General features: G+C 34.6%; 1 pseudogene; it reads left to right on the top strand.

Moving 5' to 3' along the window:
• Positions 1-291: 291 nt before the first annotated feature.
• On the top strand, positions 292-1,570 carry LOC120278603 (annotated as a pseudogene).
• Positions 1,571-23,679: the final 22,109 nt, after the last annotated feature.

Below are 23,679 nucleotides of genomic sequence, written 5' to 3'. Positions count from 1 at the left end.
ATGATAGGTTCAAAAGCTAGTTGTCATGATGATGACCTTGTTGGTTCATACCACAATACAGATGTACCGGTTACACCGGCGGAGTATGATGCATTCGTCAGTCATGTTCAGTGTAAGCTACAAGTATCAATTATGTCAGTACAAGAGGACATACAGAAGGTCATGCAAGATAATCTACGTGAGACTATTGACCGGACCCTCGTTGAGCGTGTTCCAACCCAAGATAGGCTTGACGACACTCATGACCATCATGACCCTAGTCATGTTGGTTATGGGCATCGGTAATTTCCATGCCGTGATAATGATGAAGGTTTTCCTCGTGGCCGGCGAGATAGAGAAGATCCTGATAGTATGGCGAAGATCAAGATGAGCATACCACCATTCAGCAGCAAAGCGAATCCCGAAGTTTACTTGGAGTAGGAGGCGAGGTATGATCAAATTTCAGTATCCTTGGTTTTTCGATGAAAAAAGGGTAAACCTAGCATCTCTTGAATTTACAGATTATGCACTAAGGTGGTGGAACCAGTTACAGGAAGACAGGCTATTTACAGGTAATGGCTATATTCACACATGGGATTCTATGAAGAGGGCTATGCGACACCTCTTTGTTCCACCAAATTTTCAAAGAGATCTATATAACAGGCTACAATAGCTTGTTCAAGGTATAATAACCATGGATTAATATTATAAGGAGATGGAGGTCCTGATGATCCGTACTAACATGTGAGAAAATGTTGAGGCAAACATGTCGAGGTTTTTGTGCGGTCTCAACCGTGAGATTGCTGATCAAGTGGAGGTGTTCTCCTACAACACTCTACAGGAGCTCGTACATCAAGCGGCAAAGGTGGAGCAACAACAATAGCATGCCGATCGCGGTCGCACCATACCCAATTGTCCTGCTATCTCCACATGGCACTGCTCTCAGAGCGCCACAAGAAGTGACGCTACTCTTAGGCCGACAGCGGCCACCTCTGCCGTAGCCCTTGGCCGCTCGTCGACCATGTCAGCACCTTTGCCGAGCTCTCACCCTAGTGATCGATGACCCACTTCTTTAACAACTACTTCTTCTACATCCATTGTGGCATCTTCTCACAATCGAGACATTGAGTACTTCAAGTGCAAAGGGAGAAGGCACATTGTTTCCGAGTGCCCCAGCAGGAGGACCTTGCTCATTAATGAACAGGGTGAGTGGGAGTCTGAGAGTGACCCCGAAGATGATGATGATGCAAATGATGAGCCAACGGATGAAGGTAATTATGGTATTCAAGCTGATATGAGAGATCACTTTATTTCCCACCGTGTGCTTAGTGTCAATGCTGTCGAAGAGGTGAAGTGACAACGACATAACATCTTCCACACTCGCGACACCATTAAGAACAAGGTATGCAGGATTATTGTTGATAATGGCAGCTGTAATAACATTGCTAGTTGGGATTTGGTAGAGAGATTAGTGTTGAAGCAGAGGCATCACCCTAGTTCATACAAGATGTAGTAGCTCAATGATTGTGGATCGTTGCGTGTTAGCAACATTGTAATGGTTCAATTCTCTATTGGGAAGTATCATGATCAAGTGGAGTGTGATGTTGTGAGATTAATACATTTAAATTATCAACTTATTACTCTAAATTTTCCTTCTATTTTTTAATAATTTTCTTTCCTAACAAAGTGGAGAATAACTCTCTTTAATATGTGAAAGTGAAAAGATAGAAAGGAACTTGAAACAAAATAATACTCTCAATCTACAATAAATAATGGAGCTAAGCCACCTTCCACTTGTGTGGCCGTGTTTATCCATTTGCCTCTCTCATCCCTCCACTCAATCAAATAGACAGGATCAATAGAAAAAGAATGATATTTAGGGCCACTTCCAATTCACCTTTTTCTATTTAATTTCAAAGTATCTCTTTTATTAGTTTATTTATTTAAGTATTTGTATTTTTGCAACAAATACTAGATTAAATTTGACACTGGGTAGGATGCACATCAATTTTCTTAGTAATTTTTTCCTTTTTTTTCTTAGGGTTTGATGTGATAAAACTTTATGGTGAAAAGCAGGTTTGTTTTAGTTCCCATGTGAATGTTTCCACTCTCAAAAGGCAAACAAATAAATCAATTGAAGTGGTTGGTACCAAAGAGATTGAAGTGGTGACACTTGGACACCAAGTCAATAAGTGATGAGGTTTGTTTGAATGAGACAATGACAGCCATATTTTACTGGAGAGCAAAAGCTTATAATTCTAAGACATGTAACAACACAATAAAAAAAAATAAGTAACCAGCTCTCGGACACCCAGACATATACTCTAACCACTGGTTAATTTTTTTTAGTTTTTTTCCCTGTCACCACTAGTTTGTGTGCTTGTGTGATATTTGTTTTACTGTAATTTCATTGTTGTACTTTTTCTTATAGCAAGTCTAGTTTTAGATATTGTTACTGTCATATTAATTTTAAAATTGATAAAATGATTTTAATAGAATTGTATAATTATATTAAAAATATTTATCCTTACAAGTATTCTCAGTATATTTTAAAAATAAATTCACATAATAGCTAAAATTTATATTATCAATCAGAATTTTTATATCCTATTTTAAAAGAAATTAGAAATAAACACGAAAGATTATGATCAATACACCAGTACGGAACCATTAATTTACAGTTTAGATTAATCTATTTTTTAAAAAAAATAAAAATGTAAATGTAAATAACATGATGGGTCCACCACCCAGGAGAGGTCTACATCTTGTAGAACTCTCAATAACTTCCTATAAATACAAATGGGTTAAAGAAAAAAAAAAATTCACCTACATTGTTTGAGAGTATCAATAATTTTGTTTTACATCAAATTCAAAAAATATAAACAAATAATAGGGTTTTACATTTTTCCATACATAAATAATTTAAACAAATTATATTTGATTTTTAGCTTATGAACAGGGGCGGATCTATATTCATTTTTGTGGGGTCACCTGACCCCACAAAAATTTTCAAAACTTTAATTATATATATATATATAGAGAAGGTTTCATCCATCCAATATAATATATATAATATAAAATCCAATATAATATATATATATATATAAAATATAAAGCTGATTTTGGAAAAAGTAGCCTCTCTACTCTTTTCCAAATCATAATTTTTCTTTTTAATATAGATATAATATGTATATATAATATTAATATTACATAATATAATAAAATATGATTTTTTTTATGGGCTACCAGCTATGTTTTCTTGTTTTATTTTTGATTTTTTTTTTAATCACCAATGTTAAATGTTTGTTGCTAGATTTGTCTGGAATTTTGTTTGATGTGTAACATGTGTTGGTGCTTTGTAAATTGCAAAGATGGTCACAATGTCTTTGCAAATTGCTGAGAAGTTGGTGGAGATAAAGAAAAATATTGTTTATTCACTTGGACTTCTAATGGTTAAATTGGATTCGATATTACATGTTGCAACTGCAAGTGCTGAAAAGACTTTTTTGGCAATGATGATTGTGAAAAATTGTTTAAGGAAACAAATGGGAGATAATTTAATGAATGATTATTTGGTTACATATATTGAAAGAGATATATTCAATAACATTGATAATGAAACAATCATCCAACTGTTTCAAAATATGAAATCTCGTCGTGGACAACTATGAATAACATGTATAAGTTTGATAAATATTTTTTTAGTTATTTGTATTTTAACTTTTTTTATAATGTTTTAACTATATTTCTAAATATATACATGATTTGCTTGTATTATAGGTGATGCTAATATGTTAAGAAATTTATTGTAAAAATTTCAAACTCTACATAATTAACTTTACATTTTTTTATTGTTAGGTTGTGTTTCATGCTCAAGAAAGAAGGAACAACATCTTCTTATGTGCTTCATGTTATCCCGAAAGATTGTGAGAAGTTGATATATTTTTTATACACTTTCAAGTAATATATGTGGTTTGTGTTAGAAACTTTTTTTTAGTTATTTGTGCTTTTTATAATTGTTTAACTATAACTATTATATATAGGTAAACATGTTTATCATGTGATAATATTTTACTTATTGACCTCATATTAAAAATTTCTTGGCTCCGCCACTGGGAGGAAATATTGATGGATGATCTAAAAAGAAAGAGAGAGAGTGTGTGTGCAAAACACTTAAGTGAGAGCCACCATCATAGTGAGTGACTAAATCCAAAGCTAAATAAAACCCCACAGCTTAAATTAACCAATCCTCGAGAAAAAAGGGGTTTAGTGATGATGGCTATGAAGGGGGATATGAGGGCTTTGAGAGAACCCAATTCTATGTTCTTTGTTCTCCTAAACAAAGAAAGTTTGCTAACTACTAATGATTTAACCTCTACTTTGCCTAGTTCTATTTTTGATCTTTTGCAAGCATATGAGGATGTGTTCCCTGATGAGGTCCCACCTGGGCTACCACCGAAGCAAGGAATTTAGCATCAAGTTGATTTGATACCCGGAGCACCATTGCCTAATCGGCCACCTTACCGCACCAATCTAGAGGAGACAAAAGAAATCCAGCGTCAAATTCAACAACTACTCGACAAAGGTTATGTAAGGGAAAGGCTCTCTCCTTGTGCAATCCCGGTTATTTTAGTTCTTAAGAAAGTTGGTTCTTGGAGAATGTGTGTAGATTATATAGGCATTAACAACATAACTGTGAGGTATAGATATTCCATAACTAGACTTGATGATATGCTTGATGTACTTAGTGGATCTGCTATCTTCTTGAAGATAGAATTGCGTAGTGGCTATCACCAAATTAGAATGAAAGAGGGTGATGAGTGGAAAACAACATTTAAAACAAAATTTAGATTGTATAAATGGTTAGTCATGCCTTTTAGTTTAACAAATGCACTTAGTACTTTCATAAGATTGATGAACCATGTACTTAGAGCCTTCATAGGAAAATTTGTGGTAGTCTACTTTGATGATATCTTAATTTTTAGCAAGTCTTTAGATGATTATATTGAACATTTATGTGATGTACTTGATGTTTTGAGAAAAGAACAATTGTATGCTAACCTTGTAAAGTGCACCTTTTGCACCAACAAAGTTGTGTTTCTTGTCTTTGTGGTTCCATCTCATTGTGTTGAAGTAGATGAAAACAAGATCAAAACGGTACGTGAGTGGGCAACACCCCAAAACATGAGCCAAGTTAGAAGCTTTGTAGGACTTACAAGCTTTTATCGTCGGTTCGTGAAGGATTTTAGCACCATTACCGCACCAATCAATGAATTGACAAAGAAAGAAGTTCCATTCAAATGGGGCGCAGCACAAGAAAAGGTATTTCAAACATTAAAGGACAAATTGACATCCGCACCACTACTAGCACTTCTTGACTTTGGTAAGACTTTTGAAATAGAATGTGATGCAAGTGGTGTAGGTATTGGCGGGGTGCTTATACAAGAAATTAGGCCCATTGCTTATTTTAGTAAGAAGTTAAGTGGTCCAGCTCTCAATTATTCTGTTTATGATAAAGAGTTGTATGCGCTTGTGAGGGCTTTGGAAACTTGGCAACATTACTTATGGCCTAAAGAATTTGTGATACATTATGACCATGAATTATTGAACCATCTTAAGGGTCAATTAAAACTAAACCCTAGATATGCAAAATGGAGTGAGTTCATCGAGTTTTTTCCTTACATTGTCAAGTACAAGAAAGGGAAGGATAACCTTGTAGCTGATGCATTGTCTAGGCGCCATGCTTTGATGTCCTAACTAGATGCTAAAATTATGGGTTTAGAAAGCATTAAAGAGTTTCATACTAAAGATTCATACTTTGCTTAACCCTACTCTAAATGTAGTATAGGAAAAGGTTGGGAAAAGTTTTATTTGCATGATGGTTTCTTGTTTCGAGCTAACAAAGTGTGTATACCAGATTGCTCTGTTCGATTATTACTCTTGCAGGAAGCTCATAGAGGTGGTCTGATGGGCCACTTTGGTGCCAAGAAAACACAAAAAGTGCTTACCGACCACTTCTTTTGGCCAAAAATGAGGCGTGAAGTGAGCGCTACTTACAGCGATGCGAGACATGCCACAATGCTAAGTCTCGTTTAAACCCTCATGGATTGTATACTCCCTTAACTATTCCTAGTGTACTGTGGGAAGATATTTCTATGGATTTTGTTCTTGGATTACCACAAACTAAGAGAGGAATGGATTCTATATTTGTGGTTGTTGATAGGTCTAACAAGATGGCTCATTTTATTCCTGTTATAAGAGCGATGATGCTTCACATATTGCTGATCTATTTTTCAGGGAAGTGGTGTGATTACATGGTGTGCCATGAACCATTGTCTTAGATCGTGATACCAAGTTCTTGATCTATTTTGGAAAACCTTATGGGGGAAACTAGGAACCAAGCTATTATTCTCCACTACGTGTCACCCCCAGATAGATGGGCAAACAAAAGTTGTGAACCTCACACTATCCATAATATTAAGAACAATTTTAAAGAAGAATTTAAAGATGTGGGAGGAGTGTCTACCGCATGTCGAATTCGCATATAACAGGGTGATACATTCCACCACTAAATTTTGTCCATTCGAAATAGTATATGGTTTTAAATCTACTGACCCTATAAATCTTTTACCTTTACCCTTACGGGAACAAGTTAATATGGATGCAAGAAAGCGTGCTGAATTTGTAAAGAAAATACATCGAGAAGATCAATCAGCAGTATAAGAAGCGAGCAAACAAAGGAAGAAAGAAGATGTTGTTTGAGCCGGGAGACCTAGTGTGGATACATTTTGTAAATAGCGTTTCCCAACGCAGCGCAAGTGTAAGTTGCAACCACGAGGTGATGGACCATTTCGGGTGTTTGAGAAGATCAATGACAATGCATACAAGATCGAGCTTCCAGGCGAGTATAGTGTTAGTGCTACTTTCAACGTTGCAGACCTTTCCCATTTCTTTAGTTCAATCGAGTCGAGAACGACTCCTTTTCAAGAAGGGGAGGATGATGAGGACATCACTCCCATGCCAACTACACCATCTACGAATGGTAATACTTCAGCTAGTATAGAAGAGGAAGCATATCAAGGACCATTTACACGAAACCGTGTTAAACAAATCCAAAACCAGGTGAATGCTAACTTAAGTTTATTCTTAAATTATATTGAAATGGTGGTGCTTCCAATTTCTTCTACCTTAATTGTACTTAGGTGTATCAGAAGTGAGGACATAATTCCGGGCTTAGACAAACAAGATAATAGCAAAAGAGAAGCATTTGGAGCTACGCCACATGTGGGCCTCACATGCACGTCCAAGAAAAAAACTATGCCTATCTTTGCTGGCCCCACGCAAACAAAGGGAGATGTTTCCTTTTATGACAAATCAGCCCAAAATATCTCTTTCCTAAACCAACCCAATTTCTAGAAAGAAATAAAATAAAATCCTAATCAATCAGGAATTCAAATATTCCAAAATTAAGAGTGGAGAGATTCGCCTGCCATCTACACGTGCTACAGTACCCACAGGATACTATTCCCATATTTAGATTGATTTTCTAGCCAATTTTATTTTCCTATTTTTAGATTGTTTTCCTAGCAAATTTTCATTTTCTATCTTTAAATTGATTCCCCAGCTAATTTTAATAAGATAGTTTTCTTGTATCCCAAGTTTAAGTTGGCTATAAATAGCCTTGTACCTTCTCTTTTGAAGCATAGAACTTTGATTATTATTCACGAAATAAGAGTTATCTTACTACCATTGTTCTTATGAGTTCTCCCTGATTCTCGATAGAAAAGTTTCGGCTTTCTCCTAATTCGTGCTCTATGCTTCCTGGCATTTTGTGTGGATTAGTTTTTGGTTTGTGGTTCTGCGATTGTTCAGACAGCGGGTCAGAGTTCTTGAAGCTTCAGATCTTCTCTCCCCAACGTACGGATCACATCGATCCCCGGTTGTTCGCAGCTAGTTATCCCTCAACCTAGATCCTACGCCGTGAAGATCGGACCATAATTTAGATCTCCTTCTTCTTCACTAAGTTGGAGCCTATCAGTTCGGGAAGAAGCTAAAGTGTTTGAAGACCAACAGAGGAGGTGAATTTATGAGTGCTGGATTCCAGAAATTTTATGAAAGTGAAGGTATATTAAGAGAGCTAACTACTCCCTATACTCCCGAACAAAACAGCATCGTGGAGAGAAAGAACAGCACCGTCATTGAGATGGTGCGCAACATGATGAAAGAAACACAAGTACTTTATTTTCTGTAAGTGGAGGCAGTTACCACTGCAATATATTTAACTAATAGAGCTCCTACAAGTGTTGTACAAGGCAACACTCCATACCAAGCTCTAACAGGATTGAGACCTTCGGTACAATACCTGAGAGTCTTTGGATGTGTCACATACTTAAAGATTCATTCTCAACATCACAGGAAACTTGATGCCAAATCTAAGAAAAATGTGTTTATTGGTTATTGCGCAATCTCAAAACCATACAGACTATTCAACCCACTCATTTCTAAAGTAACTGTGAGCAAGAGTATGATATTTGATGAGGAAACTTGCTGGCCATGGAATAACCCCGTTCATGGTGAAAAACTTTGTGTCTTTTAGGGACTTGAGGATACTGAAGATGAAGATGCACATGAAGAAGATATAACTCAAGTCACTGATGAAAATGTGGCTCATGAGCAACATCACTTAAGTGATGATGAAGAACAACACCACTTGGTGAGATATAAGTCATTAAAAAACATTTATGAATCATGCTCTTTCATACTAAATGTTGTGGATCCTGAGTCATTTTTTGGGGTTGTGAGTCAACCAGAGTGGCTAGCTAGAAGCTATGAGGTGTAAATTTGAAGCAATACAAAGGAACTTAACATGACACCTGATCCAGCTACCATAAGGGAAAAAGATGATTGGGATCAAATGGATTTACAGAACCAAATACCACTCTGACGGTCGTATGCTCAAGTGGAAGACGAGACTGGTGCCAAAAGGATACGTCCAAAAATAGGGGATCGACTTCACTGTAATGTTCACACTTGTTGTGAGAATGGAGACGATGCGTATATTCCTGGCAGCATCTGTGCAACGGCAGTGGTCGGTGTACTAGTTGGATGTGAAGTCGGCCTTTCTCAATAACGAATTGCAGGAGCATGTCTATGTTGAATAGTTGGAGGGATTTGGCATCGCCAGTAAGGAACACCTTGTATACAAGTTGAATAAAGCTTTGTATGGGCTTCACTAGGCTCCTCGAGCCTAGTACAACAAAATAGATGAACATTTTGGCTTGCAAAATTCAGAAGAAGTATAAATGAGCCAACTTTGTATATCAAGAAGGAGGAAGGAATGGAAATGTTGCTGGTGTACCTCTATGTAGATGATATCATCCACATGGGCACCTAGGCAAAGTTGGTGGAGAATTTTAAGAGGAAAATGATGAATCAATTCGAGATAACCGATCTTGGCCTTCTACACTACTTCCTTAGTCTAGAGATCACTCAAAACACAACTTGCATTACTATAACTCTGAAGAAATATACCAATGATTTGCTTTAGAAATTTGGTTTAGGAAATTGCAAGCACTCTACTACTACCGCCAATGCGAACAAGAAACTTCAACAATCTAATGGAACAGGAGATGCAGATGGTCAAAGATATAGAAGCATGGTTGGCGGTTTGCTTTACTTAGCACACACTCATCCTGACCTCATCTATATAGTGAGTTTAGTCTCTCGGTCCCTGAGTAGGCCAACCGTGCAACATCAAGGTGCTGTAAAATGAATTTTGCGTTATGTGGCAAGGACGCGGTCTTTGGGATTACACTATACAAACACTGAAGAGTTCAATTTGGTGGGGTACATAGACAGTGATTGGGTTGGGTTCAATGATGACAGACGAAGCACTTCAGGCTTTATATTAAAGTTGGGTGCAAGTGCAATTACATGGAAATCAAAGAAGCAAAAGAGTGTTGCACTGTCATTAATCGAAGTCGAGTACATTGCTGCTGTGAGCTCGGCATGCCAGGCAGTATGGTTGAGGAGACTTATGAAAGATTTGGGTGTGATCTCAACAAGGCCTACAACTATCTTCTGTGACAATAACTCAACCATATTCATTGCTAAAAACTTGGCGATGCATGGACGAACCAAGCACATGGACATTAAGTATCATTTTCTGCTTGAATTAGTAGCAAAAGGTTCAATTAAGTTAGACACTACACCAAATTTTAGTTTTAGAAGCACTTTAATAGAGGGGCTATTTAGAAACCCCCTCCATAATTATGTTATATATTTTTTATAAATAAATTACAGCCGGTTTTAAAAACCCCCACAAATTAAAAAAAACAAAAACAAAACAAAACTCTCTCTCTTCACTCACTCTTACTCTCACTCTCACTCACACTCACACCCACACACACACACACACACACACGCACTCCTCTCTCTCTCGATCTCCAGCACTCACTCGCCCGATCTTCACCGATCTTCGCCGCACCGCCGCACAGTCGCATCGACGATCGCCTCCACCGATTTGATGTGAGGTGCTGATCTTCGCCACACCGCCGCACCACCGTCGGTGAGTTCTAAACCCCATGAGAGAGGCATTCTCATCCCAGAGACTTTTTTTAGGGTTTCTTCTCAATTGATATGCTACTGAGCTTAATTAAGGCTAGGAGGTGGAGGTTGTGATGTTTAATGTGGAGGTGGAGGTTGTTGGGAGGAGGATGGTGGAAATGAGGAGGAGGAGGAGGAGGAGTAGGGGAGTTATGAGGATGGGAGATTTTTGGAGGATGGTGTTGATGATGGTGTGGAAATTTGGGAGGAAGTGAATTAATAGAGGATCTTGATGTTTATTGGTTTATCTTTAATCAGTTATTAGTTTTACAATAATTGATTCAATAGTTTGGTTCCCTAATTTATCTCATATTGGTGTTGAATTTTGAATCATTCAAATAAACCCTGATTTCTAACCTGTTATTGCAAGCTGTGTTTCTCTGTTTTCTTTTAAGTTTTTTATTAAAGACTTAAAAACATTTCTAACCTCGGCTTTATATATATATATATATATCCTTTTAAAGTATGATTTTCCATGAGAAATCAAATTCTAAGAACATTTCTAACCTTTGGCTTTCAGTTGAAGTTATAATGGTTATTAGATGTTGTAGTTCTGTAATTGCTACATTGTTTTATTATCAATATAATAGAATATAAGCTTATAGAAAATGCTTCTATTATGCTATCTGAGAATATCAAGTTTGATGCTTGTAGGTTGCTTGCAATCAATATATGGACTTCATACATGCAGGATTGAAAGTATAGCCCATGGGAAAGTTGCACTAGTAGATGAACTGCAGTTTCAAGGTGTCTCTAACCATGGACTTCTAAGGAAGGTAATTTCTAATTTCAAGGTATATCTAATCCAGCAATCTAAGGATATCGTTCTGGAATTCACCTTAAGGAAGCGTTTTTCTTTTGCTAAAATAAGCTCATGAAACTATAACACCGTTCTCCTGTCTATTTCCATGATTGAATGTTGTTCACTTGTTTGTCTATAAATTATTCTTATCATTATTATGGATGCTCTTGACTTACTGTCCTTAGTTTCATGCAAGAGTTGTTTAATATGAAATACTATTCTTTAATAGTGTGTAAGCTTATAAAAGTCTCAGTGTGTGTCCATTCCTTAGGTGGACCCCTGAGAAAATTAATGTCAAGATTGGATTTATTCTGGTTAGAATAGGACTTATTTATTGTGAAATTTCCAATAAAGTAATAATAAGGCCTAGGATACCTTGATGGATATTCCTTGAATTTTATGAATTAATCAATTAGTGTTCCTGATGCACTGATTTAACAATGAATTATCCAAAATAAACTGCAAAGATCTATAAATCTGCAGTTGTACTGGTCTTAAAGATTTAGACATGGTAAGTTTAAATATTACAGCCTGAATTCCTCCATAAAGTGTGTAAGGGAGTGTAAGCAAAAGCCAGAAAACTTGCTGTGCAGATAAATGATACATCTATGATAAATGTCGATAAAATTAACAAAATGTAGTTCACTTCAGTACTCATTGAAGTGTATCTAACCAACTTTCCAGACAATGTAAGTAGTGGTAAACATTACAGTACTGATAAATATGAAGGAGAATGCAATGAACCACAAATTGGAACCGCCGGGAAAATTGAAAGTCAGGCCTTGTTTTGGTAGCCCTCGCTTCTTATCATCTAACAAGTCTGAGGAAGGTTCAGGAAGGCCGGGCCGCTTTCCCTTATTGCTCTCTCTCTCTCTCTCAATGTGATGCAGCAATTAAACAAGAAATCTATCCACGAGATTTTTCTAAGTAGATGCAGAAATTGGTTTCATACTTTTTCAGCCCCCAAAATGACATTGATGCTAACTACTCAAAGGAAAAAAAGAAGACAATCTGGAGCCCTAAGAAATGAAAAGACAAAACTACCCCAAACAAAGGTTCAATTAAATTAAAACTAAGAGAGATGAGGTGGCTTGCAGTGTTATGCTTTAGTGATATTAGGCTCTTCTTGTGCTGCGGGAATTGCTTTGCCTACATCACAATGCATCCAAAACACTGTTCTTTGGTTCCAGCAAAAGAACAGAACTACAATTACAGAATATGAAGATATTAGAGCTTATTCATCTCTCATCAAGTCCTGGTTAATTTTAGTTTGGTAACAACATTCTAAAAGCACATGAAGATCTTATTAATCATTAGAGTAGAGATAGTTTCCTTGTCATATGATCAATGGATCAAAATAAGCTCTAGCTCCTTGCATATACAACAATTACAAACTATAATATCTAATAAATGGGAGAAATCAGCACTGGTGTGGCCAGATTCATTTATGACCCGATCAATGGGATGGAAAGGGTTGTGTAAATGCATATCCTGGCAATTTCAGTAGTGTTTTTAATTTCCAGGGCTAATGGCCACTATATTATAGAATAAAAAAATTTATTGAATATTGTTCAAGATATTAAGAACAATTTCAATAAAAATGGAGGATGTATTGTAGACTAAGCAAGGCAACAACTTGGATAAAAGTGAGTAGAATGTGGAAAGATAGAAATAAAAACAAAAACATTTTAAGAAAAGTGACAGCATGGAAGCTCATCTTCAAGAACTAACAGAAGAAACATTCCTATAGATGATTTTCAAAATTTGCAGCAGATACAGAGTATAGCTTACTTGAGAATTCCACAAAATTACTATAATAAACAAATAAAAAGAAATTCCATTAGTCACAATGCCCAATAATTAGTTAGTAGTAATCGCTAATGAATAAAATGTAAAAAATCACAGTTACAGATCAACAGAGAAGTCAATTATAATTATGTACTCACTAATAGAAATCAAAAGAGAAACTAATTATACTTATATAAAGAACTGTATAAACACTTTTCAACCTTTTCATTTTTATCATATAGACAAAAAGAGAAGATGGGAAGGTGTGTGGGTGCTTGCTTATTTTGGCCTTCGTGTGGGTATTCATGAAAAGTTAGTACCTTAACCATCAAGCAAGGACTAACGGGAATAGTTTCATATAGCAAGGACTAAAAAATAATGAGAAAAGTAGATTCAAGGAGTTTTCATTAATTTAACCCAAGAACTTATCATTTTTGTAAGAATTATTTTATTTATTTAAAATTTTGTCATAGTTAACATTTTTCCACAATAACACACATATATATATATATATATTGATCTTAATATCTTGAACAATATTCAATAAATTTTTTTATTCTATAATTAAGCTCTAGCTACTTGCATATAATTAACTACTTGATTTCCATGTTTGAGCATGCAGATAAATTGCATAGATAAATAATTAATTAGAGTGTGAGTTAATTATATATTTGCCTCTTCAATGACCTTGTTTGTAGTTTGCATATGTGATTGATGACTTTGTGATCAGCCAAGGTGATCATGCATTATGCACTACCTCTACCTATCGCAAACTGCCTAATTAAGTCTTCATATATATATACGTACTTGTAAATATCTAAGTAGTGATTGTAAGATAAATTAATAACACCAACATTTACCAAAACCATTATCATTTCCTGTATCATAACTTTGAACCAAAAGGCCAGAACCCTAATCTAAAGTTACTTTTCTTTTCTCTCTCTCTCTCTCTCTCTCTCTCTCTCTTTCTCGCACACACACAGAACTCAAAGATCATTGGATCATTTTTTAAATATGTATCTATATACACATTTTATTTATGTCTCAACTACATATTGAGAGTGTCAAAATCTCGATGATTTTTTTTTTTTTGTTAAAAGAGCTTAAAGTTGAGGAACTATCTTCTTTTTATATGAAAGAAAAATATCTTACTGCTCGATTAGTATTAATTTTGTTTTAATGACTAAATAAAACATTCAAACTAGATGAAGTTTGGATTGAAGCAAAATGATGGAAAGAAAAGAAAAAAAAACAGTGATAATAATTTTCTCTCTTATTTTGTTTTCTTTCCCTCCCATTTCAGCCAGTAAAACTGAAATCATAAAACAAAACCTTATCTAAATCAAGGATGAGAACTAAGAAAGAAGATTTAATATATATGAATACACATAAATAGAGAAAAATAAAAACTTACCTGAGACTGAGTCAAGGAAGTGGCCATTGATGAAGAGCTTGGTGAACTTAATCTCTGGCATCTTTATAAATGTTTTTATTTAATTTTTTTTTTTTAAATGCTTGAATTTCTAGGTTTACATGGTTTTCTTTTTGTAAAAAACAATGTAAACCATGTAAACCTACATGCATCTTGCTTTTTTACATTTTTTTACCGAATTCTAATTTTTTTTAAATATGCTCATGTATCCACTCCGTTTATTGTAGTATGTCAATACATACACATATATAATTATTGGGGCAGCTCTAATAGGTGTCATATGTGGGCTTTCTAATCCTATTTGGATTTCTAATAAAGGATGCTTGTTTGATCATTTTGTATTTCAGCTGTGCTATTTTTCTTTAATGGATAAGAGTTGGATGTACAAGCCTAGACAATCTAGGGAATATCAAGAAGGAGTTGATCAATTTCTCGAGTTTGCTTTTAATAATGAGTTTGTTGGCGAGAAGATAATGTGTCCTTGCAAACGTTGTGTTAACTCATTATGGCAAACAAGGGATGAAGCTAAAGTGCATTTAATCTGTGATGGGTTTTTAAGAGGATACACTCAATGGGTTTGTCATGGTGAATTTTCTTCTATTAATGATATTGCATCATCTTCTTTAGCCTATATTCCTGAAGCTTCACATGTACAAGAGGATATTCGAACAAACTCTAGAGGTTTTGATAATATGGAAGCTTTGTTGCGTGATACAATGGGTATGATTGGTCAATTAGGTGGTCAGGAATTAAATTTTCAGATGTTCAGAGACATTTCTGATGTTAAAGATGATGGTGATGATGATTGTCAAGATTCAAATGAAGACACAGAAGAACTAGCAGATGGAATTTCTGTAGAAAAACTTGGAGATGGATGTTCTGAAGAAAATAGTAATTTTTTGAAGTTGTTGAGAAATGCTGAAGAAGAGTTGTTTCCTGGATGCAAGACATTTTCAAAGTTGTCATTCATAATACATTTGTATCATATAAAGTGCTTAGGTGGATGGATTGAAAAATCATTTACAAAAGTGCTTGAGTTGCTAGGTCGGGTATTTGGTGAACATTCATCTTGGCCAAAATCTTCTTATGAGGCAAAAAAATTATTAAGACCTTAGGTCTTAATTACGAGAAAATTCATGTTTGTAAACAAGATTGCATGTTGTTTTGGAGAGAGTATGCAACTGCAGAATCATGTCATATTTGTGGTACTTCTCGTTGGGTGGATAGCACTAAGAAAAGACCCGTGAAGATGTTATTGTATTTTCCCTTGATACCAAGACTACAAAGATTTTTCATTTTGGAGCAAATTGCAAATGATATGAGATGGCATGATGAAGGTCACAATAAAGATGGAATTCTACGACATCCTGCAAATGGTGAAGCATGGGAATATCTTTTTGATGCTCGATATCCGCATTCTTCCACTGTAATGTTAGGCTAGCCCTTTGCTAGTGATGGTTTTTTAATCCTTCTGTGGATGATGAGTAGCAACTATAGTGTGTGGGCGCTGTCCTTGTTCCATATACACTATCATTTTGATTGGAATGAAGCAACATTCATTTATTTTATCTATGATAATTCCGAGAGATAAGGGGCCGATACAAATGACATTGATGTCTTTCTACAACCTCTAATAGAAGAGCTAAAGAAAATTGTGGGAAGGTGTGGAAACCCTATGGGTGCTTCCAAACATCAAAAGTTTCACATGCGGCTGCACTAATGTGAATTATAGTCGACTTCACATGGCGTGGCATATTTATCTAGTTGGAGCACTAAAGAGAAGTTTGCATGTCCATGTTGTACTGAAAACACTTCTTCTTTGTGGTTATATAAGGGTATATTGTTACACAGGGAAACCTCAGTAGGTGGTTACCCGAGCGTCACCGTTTCGCTATCAAAACAATTATTTGATGGCACCGAGGAAGTTAGGCTACCACCAAAGCGAGCAAGTGGAAGTGATGTGTTGAATCAATTAGATGGGATTCAATTCACTTTTGAAAAATTTATGAAGAAAAAAAGGCAAGAAGGAAAATAGAAAGAAGAAGCGCAAAAAGAACAAAAACATCCAAGAAATTAGAGTGCAAGAATCTAATGAAGAGAGTTCAAGTAGAAATGCACAAGGGCCCTATTGATCAGTAAGTGAAGTGGTGGAAGAAAAGAAGTATATATGTTACCTTATTGGGGAACATAACTTATTGCGCCTACAATCTTGATTTGATGCACATAGATGTGCGAGTCACCTGATTGGAACTTTTTGGGACTTTGATAAAGTCCAAGGACAACCTAAAGGCGACACCCTTTGACTTGGGCCGATATTGGTACATAGATCTCGAACTTTCACCTCAAATTCTGAAAATGGGAAGAAAACACTACCTTCTGCTTTGTTTTACATTATCTACGTAACAAAAAGAAATTTTGGTCAAGTTGTTAAAGGTATCAGCACCCATGCGTTGCTAAAAACATTTCAAGATGTGTAAACCCACAAGAGTCGTTGAAGATTGCGGTCTTAAAAGCCATGATTGTCATGTTTGTTGAAACATCCTTCCATTAGCTTTACGTAGCTTGCAATCCACCCGTAAGGGAAGTCGCTCAATTCTAGGAGTGAATTGGCAACAATTTCAAATCACTTGTTCTAAAGTGGTGGATGTGGAATGAGCTTGAAGAATTTCTCAAAATCAAATTGTTAAGTATAATTTGTCAAATGAAAGATTTTTCTTCCATCATTTTTACTATTATGGTACATTAATCATTCATTTGGTGGAAAAATAAAACTTGGTGGACCTAAGTAATTTTAGATGGATGTATCCTTTAAAAGGTATGTTGTTAAAATTTATTAGAAATGAAATCATTTTTAATATTAAATGTATAATGAAGTAATATATTCTAACTTTTTTCTTTTTAGGTTCTTTCATATAAGCCAAATCTTATGTTAAAAAATCGAACTCATCCCAAGGTTCCATTAATGGAAGGATATATAATAAGAATGTTTGACATTTTTGTTCACGATATCTTCAAGGTTGAAACAAAGTTCAATCGACTAATGAGAAACTAAACCCACCTACGACCAAGTAAATACTTATTCTCTAGTGTTGCACAACATATAGGAAGATTGAAGAAATAGTTTTATTTAGGCTTCCTTTGGTTCAGCACATCATATGTCCTTCACACACAGGATGAAATTGAGAAGTTTATAGGTAATCATTTGTGCTTTATGATTCAACAGAAATAAAAAAGTACATTTCAATAAATTACTATGTGATATATTTATGTAGAGTATCTATTGAATTGAAAGAAAGTTAATGAGATATTCTCATCTCTAAAGTTGATTTAGAGAAGAAGAATGAAATTTTCATTTCAGGCTTTAAGGACTTTGATAGCCAATTGTTTTATAGTTTATTTCATCAAATCTCTTGAAATTTTGTTTTTGATATCTTTTTCTATGTAGGTTTTGGAAAGTCTATCCTATTCCGTACAGTTGTAGCCCCTGGTGTGTGGACCCAACAAAGCAGCAAAGAGATACCCGGGTTCATTATTAATGGATTCGTATTTCATACCAAATCTCGTGATGAAAATAGAATGACTCAAATAGTGGTGTGGTTAACACTAAGTCGAAGTGTAAATTACTAAGTAGATTAAGAGACATTATTGAGTTAGATTAATATGGTAATTTAAGGTTGTGTTCAAGTGTGATTAGTTGATGTGCACCATAATATGGGTATTAGTAAGATGAATTTGGTTTACTCTTGTAAATTTTTCTCTACTTAATACATATCGGTGAAAAAAATTAGAGCATGATCCCTATGTTCTCATCTCAAGTTAAACAAGTGTTCTATGTGCAAGATCCTCAAGAATGAGAATTGGTCTATAGATATCAAAACTAGGCTCAGGGATTTGGTTTGATATGGGTGATATAGACATTGAAAGATGTTAGTAATTGCCTTGTATCTTTGAATGAAACTTTGTTTTTTATCCTTAATTGGTATTTTTTTAATATATTTTCATTTGGGTTTATTGTGTGTGCCATTTGTTTGAGTTTAAACCGGCTACACAATAAATTTATGCTTTAATAACATGAGTTTCTTGTTTGATTTTCAAGATTTTGAAAGCATATGTACAATATGCTAGTTTGATCACTTAATTATAGAAAACAAAGAGATTTTAGGTTTATCTATTCTGCATCTCAACGTAAAGATTCAAGTGCTTTTGAATTTTTCAACTTAAGCATGAGTTGGTTTATATTCATGTGAATTACTTGTATAACTATTTGAATTTTTTTTTTTTTTTTTTTGTCAAACTTACCTTGTCGATTCGTAACACAAAATTATTTGATGAGCAGGATGGAAAAGCAACACAAAGGAAGAAACTTTATGATTTATACAAGGCATCCTTTGAGATCAAACCCACTGTTTCATTGTATCCAAGGTTTAATTTCTAGCTTTGTTTCTTCTCTTCATCATCTTCACGGGTCGTAAGAGATTCAATTACTCAAATCCTATTCTTTTCTTTACCTGCACAAAAACTAGCAAAAGTCATGAACTTCTTTGTTCAACATATATAAGTTGAAGTTGTGAGTCAGATTTCAATAAATTCAATAGGCTTTATTTGCAAGTTTAGTGATATATATGTATATATATAGTCAAATTTTTATTCAAAGAATCTGGAAAATTTCTTTGATAATATCTGTTTGTAAGCTTTAGACCATCATCAGTGTCTCAAACTGCCTTGCACCTCGTGAGCTCCCCACCCCCTTTCTTGGTGGGACACCTCTAGGGTCCCACCAAAGCTTCATTCATTTATCCTAAGGTATTGAAACCCTTCGATCTTATCAAGTTATTGCTCATTGATTTTGATGTGTTATATCTTGTGTTTTCTTTTATCTTCTGTATTTATATGTATGTATTGTTGTCGTTGTTGATGTTGTTGTTGAGTTTTAGATAGAGTGTGATTGGGAGTTAAGTATAATCCCAATGTCATTTGCAACAGAAATATGAAGAGTAAAGGAATGCACACCAAAAACAAGGCCAAAAGGCATATAGTATAGCCAACATTAACATACAAATATTTAAGATGACGATACAACATATTAAGAACTTTACACATTTAGTTAAGTATGATTCGTAAACTCATGAGCGCTCCGTGGTTCTGAATGACAACATTAAACTTACGTGAACATATCCTGGATTTAGTTAGAATAAGGAGCAATGAGATAGATGAATAACATAAATAGAAGCTTTATAGCCTTTTTAGAATTGTCTAGAATTTGAAGTGGCCCCTGCTGCTAACAAACTATCAACCTTTCTTATTAGTGCAGTTGATAGTACCAACTAAGACCGCTTAACTATAAATTTTGAAGAATTTGGCATTACTATGTTCATAGTAAAGGTTAAATTTTAATATTAAACACTCTGGGTTTAAACTACTAAACGAGTGTTAAGAGTGGTCCTCAAAACTCACTGTTTGTCAGATATCATATATATAGCAAACCATAAATGCCGCCTATCCTACATATAAAAATATACATCAATAGCACAAGTGAGTTTCTGGCATTAGTGAGGCCATGAAGGTGTCTTCCAACCATTAATATGAAAGTTGTTATGAGTGTGTGTGATTGATAAAGATGAGGTTCATCCATATGAAATGAACCTAACAAGCTAGCTATAATTTAAATGGGTCCAGATAGTCATTGGGGGATTAAATAACTTTCTAATCATGGAGCTTATCATATAGATAAATCTATACATATATAAAGGCAAGAAAGTCCATCTTACCTTTATTATTATGTGTTTCAATTTGAAAAAGAATAAATAGTCAAGATTGTTGTTAATAAAAAAAATCCAGATGATTTATCCTACCATTAATTACTGTATAATACTCAAACTTTTTGTTCTAATGCATTTTAATATTACCCTTTTTCTGATGCATTCAAGCATATGCAAGCACCACTAGTCCAGTCATGCTTATTTAGCAATAGATAGACTTTGTTTTGCTTGTTGCCATTTTTTGCAGTTATAACGTTACAAAATCCTTTATCAAGTCATTAAAGTCTTTCTCTCAATTCCTTTTTTAGTTTATCTTTCCTTGCATGTTTTAGTATTTCTTTTATGAAGGAACAAATGTATAATACCATATTTCTTTGTATGGGCTCGAGCAGAAGAATGAAGCATACAGAAAAAAATATATTTGTTCCCAATGAGAAAATAATAATCAAACTAAAATTGTTGTATTTCCCAAGTTTTATTGTCTTTAGGCGGTATATTAGGTTTTAGCATTGTTTTCATCCGGATGAATTACGGTTAGACAATATCTTTCCAGTGGATTTACCTTTGAGTTTCATTTTCTATTTAATCTCTTTTTGAAGACATTAAAGCATAAAATATCGGAGAATTATTGCTTACTATATGTGACTCAATATTGTTACATTCATATGACTTGTGATTTCTATTTTATTTCGGTCTTAAAGTTCCGTATTAATGCCTTGTATGATTTCTGTTTATTTTACCGGCGTTTAGGTTGATGATATTGTTTTTTGTTTCAATTTTGAATAATATTTGGTTGGTTTCTTCTGGGGAGTAACCAAAGGCAAGTCTCAATTAGTTACACAAGCTCAAACTAAATTTTAAATGAAATGTTGAAATGGTATTTCAAAAAAGGTTTATGAGTTGAACATAATGGTAGGGTGCATGGTTTTGGGATGGACCTACTCAGTAGGAAGTAATTTTAGTCATGTCTCTGAGGATTCACTAGCACAAGTGCCTCCAATAAAACCATTAATCCATGGCCCAGGTTGGGAGAACCCGTTAAATTGGAATATAGTTGAGATGGAGAAATGAGAAGCCCAAGCTCGGTTGGTGATGTAAAGAAAGAGTTATTTGGAGGTTTTATGGGTGAAAAAGGGCACAATGATGGGATGTCTAAAGCACACACTTGGGAATTCAATTATTGTCTTACTTTTATCAGCACCATTCTCTTAAACAAACAAAGTAAAACATCTTTTTCGTAATGATATCGATAGGTTGAGAATGTTGCATGCGATGATTGATGTTAGTGGATAAATTTAAACATCGTGTAGCTTCAAGGGTTTTGTTGGTTTAAACTGGCAATGAGTATTTTACTCAAAACATCAGCTATCTCAAATAGTTTATTTAGAAAGTAAATCCCTAACTCTGTTCTTATTGCACCATGTTTGGGTGCTGTCTTTCTAATCACAGTTTTCTTTATAACTGGTATTTTGGTTGTGCTCTTCTCTCAGCTGCAGTGCTATGGGATATTAACTTGTATGTTGTTGTAAAGAGATATCTTTGTTTTCTGCAATATTGCAAGGATTTTTCACTCCTTAAAAATGGCATTTCTTGATGTTGTGTTCATCGAATAATACCCATCTATTAGGTTTCTCACGACATTGGCCTTCTATGTTTCTAATTTTTTTGTTTTAAAAAACCTTAGCTAACGATGGTATTCAGCTGCCATCTATGGTTCTTCTTTTGATTATTTGGTGGATTATTTGTGTAAAGATGGTATTTTGATCTTGTCTCATAGTCCCCTACCTTTCAAGGATGAGATGATTGTTGATTTTTCTAGACTAACAATACTTTTCATATTTTTAGGAGGCATTAAATGTGTATTAAGTGCGTATTAATGACTTCAAGCAAAAGCTAACTATTCAAATCTATAATGCGTAAAGTTCTCTAATGAAAACTTATGTTTTAGCAGATTTCGCCTTGAAAGTGGAAAGGCGAATAATTGCACATTTCCTAGTGGCTTCATGACCAATAACAGATCCTTCCTAGAATAGATAAAATAGTAATAGGGACACGGCGTGTTTTCCATTTTTACATTTCGTATTATTTTCTCAGGGGATGATGTCTTTAATAAAAATATTTTACTAAAGAGTCATGGCCTAGTATTACTTATTCTGTGTGACCGTCTTCAAAGTTTTTAAGTTCAAAACTTCGTTCAAATGTGGAAAAGTTGGTTATGAGTTTTTGGGTTCAAAGTGATTTCCATATTGATTGACAGGTTGCGATTGAACACCTTTAATTTGTTATAGAACACTTGAATGACACTTTTGATGCTGTTCTTAGAAAGCTCTCTTGGTATAAGGATGAAGAAAACATTGATGAAATTTGATTGATGTGTTTATATTGATAAATTTCTTGTGTCTCTTCGTGAATTCCTTGTCAATAAATATAGTTATTTCATCCATAATTATTTAATATATTAATCTTGACCCTATTTATTTGACCATTAACAAACAGACATTGGTAGAAAAAGGCTCAACTATTTATGTATATGTGCTTAGATTTTGTTTTCAATTTGGAAAATGATTTTCTAAACTATATGGTGAGAAGCTTGTGCGGAGGTGCAAAGGAATGTAGCCATTGGGATAAATACCTACGAACCTTGGAGGCTTATTTCTTCTTGCATTTTCATGTTTTGTTTGCTGAGCAGATCTTGCTCAATGCATGTGTGCTCATGTGGACTTGCTGATACTATTTTGAGATGGAAGGTTATATCGAACCGTATAAAGCTTGCTCTCCACATGCTTTTGTTGAGAAAATAAATGAAAAGCAAAGTTTGTTTGTTAGGTCCTAGAAGTCGTTGAATAAAGTCATTGAGATATCGATGTTATGGTAGTTGTGAAAATCCTAGGAATCATAAGGTTATAAATAGATAGTGAAATAAATTTAGTAGAGAATAAATAGATAGCAAATACATCCTTGTAAATTGGCTCTTGTGGTGTTCATTCCAATAAGTTAAAATAATCCAACTCTAAATTTATCTAGGACCTACAAGATAATGTGAGGGAAAGGAGGCGAGACTCAGCAAATTTCTGCCAGTAAAGTACGTAACATTTCCGCTTCAACTTGGCCTTTCACTATCTCTTTCTTAGGAATTGGTTAATAATAGTAGTAGTAAATGAGACAAAGCTATTTCATTAGTTGTGATTAAGTTCTATTGTTATGTTTTACGGCAAATCGACTGCCCGACCCCGAATGTTGTACGTAGCGCTAAGCTATTCGCTTCATGAATATCTATCACTTTTCTGTGAGTGGATTGACTCAATGGTGTTATA

The sequence above is a fragment of the Dioscorea cayenensis genome, chromosome 16, assembly GCF_009730915.1.
Source record: "Dioscorea cayenensis subsp. rotundata cultivar TDr96_F1 chromosome 16, TDr96_F1_v2_PseudoChromosome.rev07_lg8_w22 25.fasta, whole genome shotgun sequence".
Classification (NCBI taxonomy): Eukaryota; Viridiplantae; Streptophyta; class Magnoliopsida; order Dioscoreales; family Dioscoreaceae; genus Dioscorea; species Dioscorea cayenensis.
This window is presented reverse-complemented; position numbering and strand designations above follow the sequence as displayed.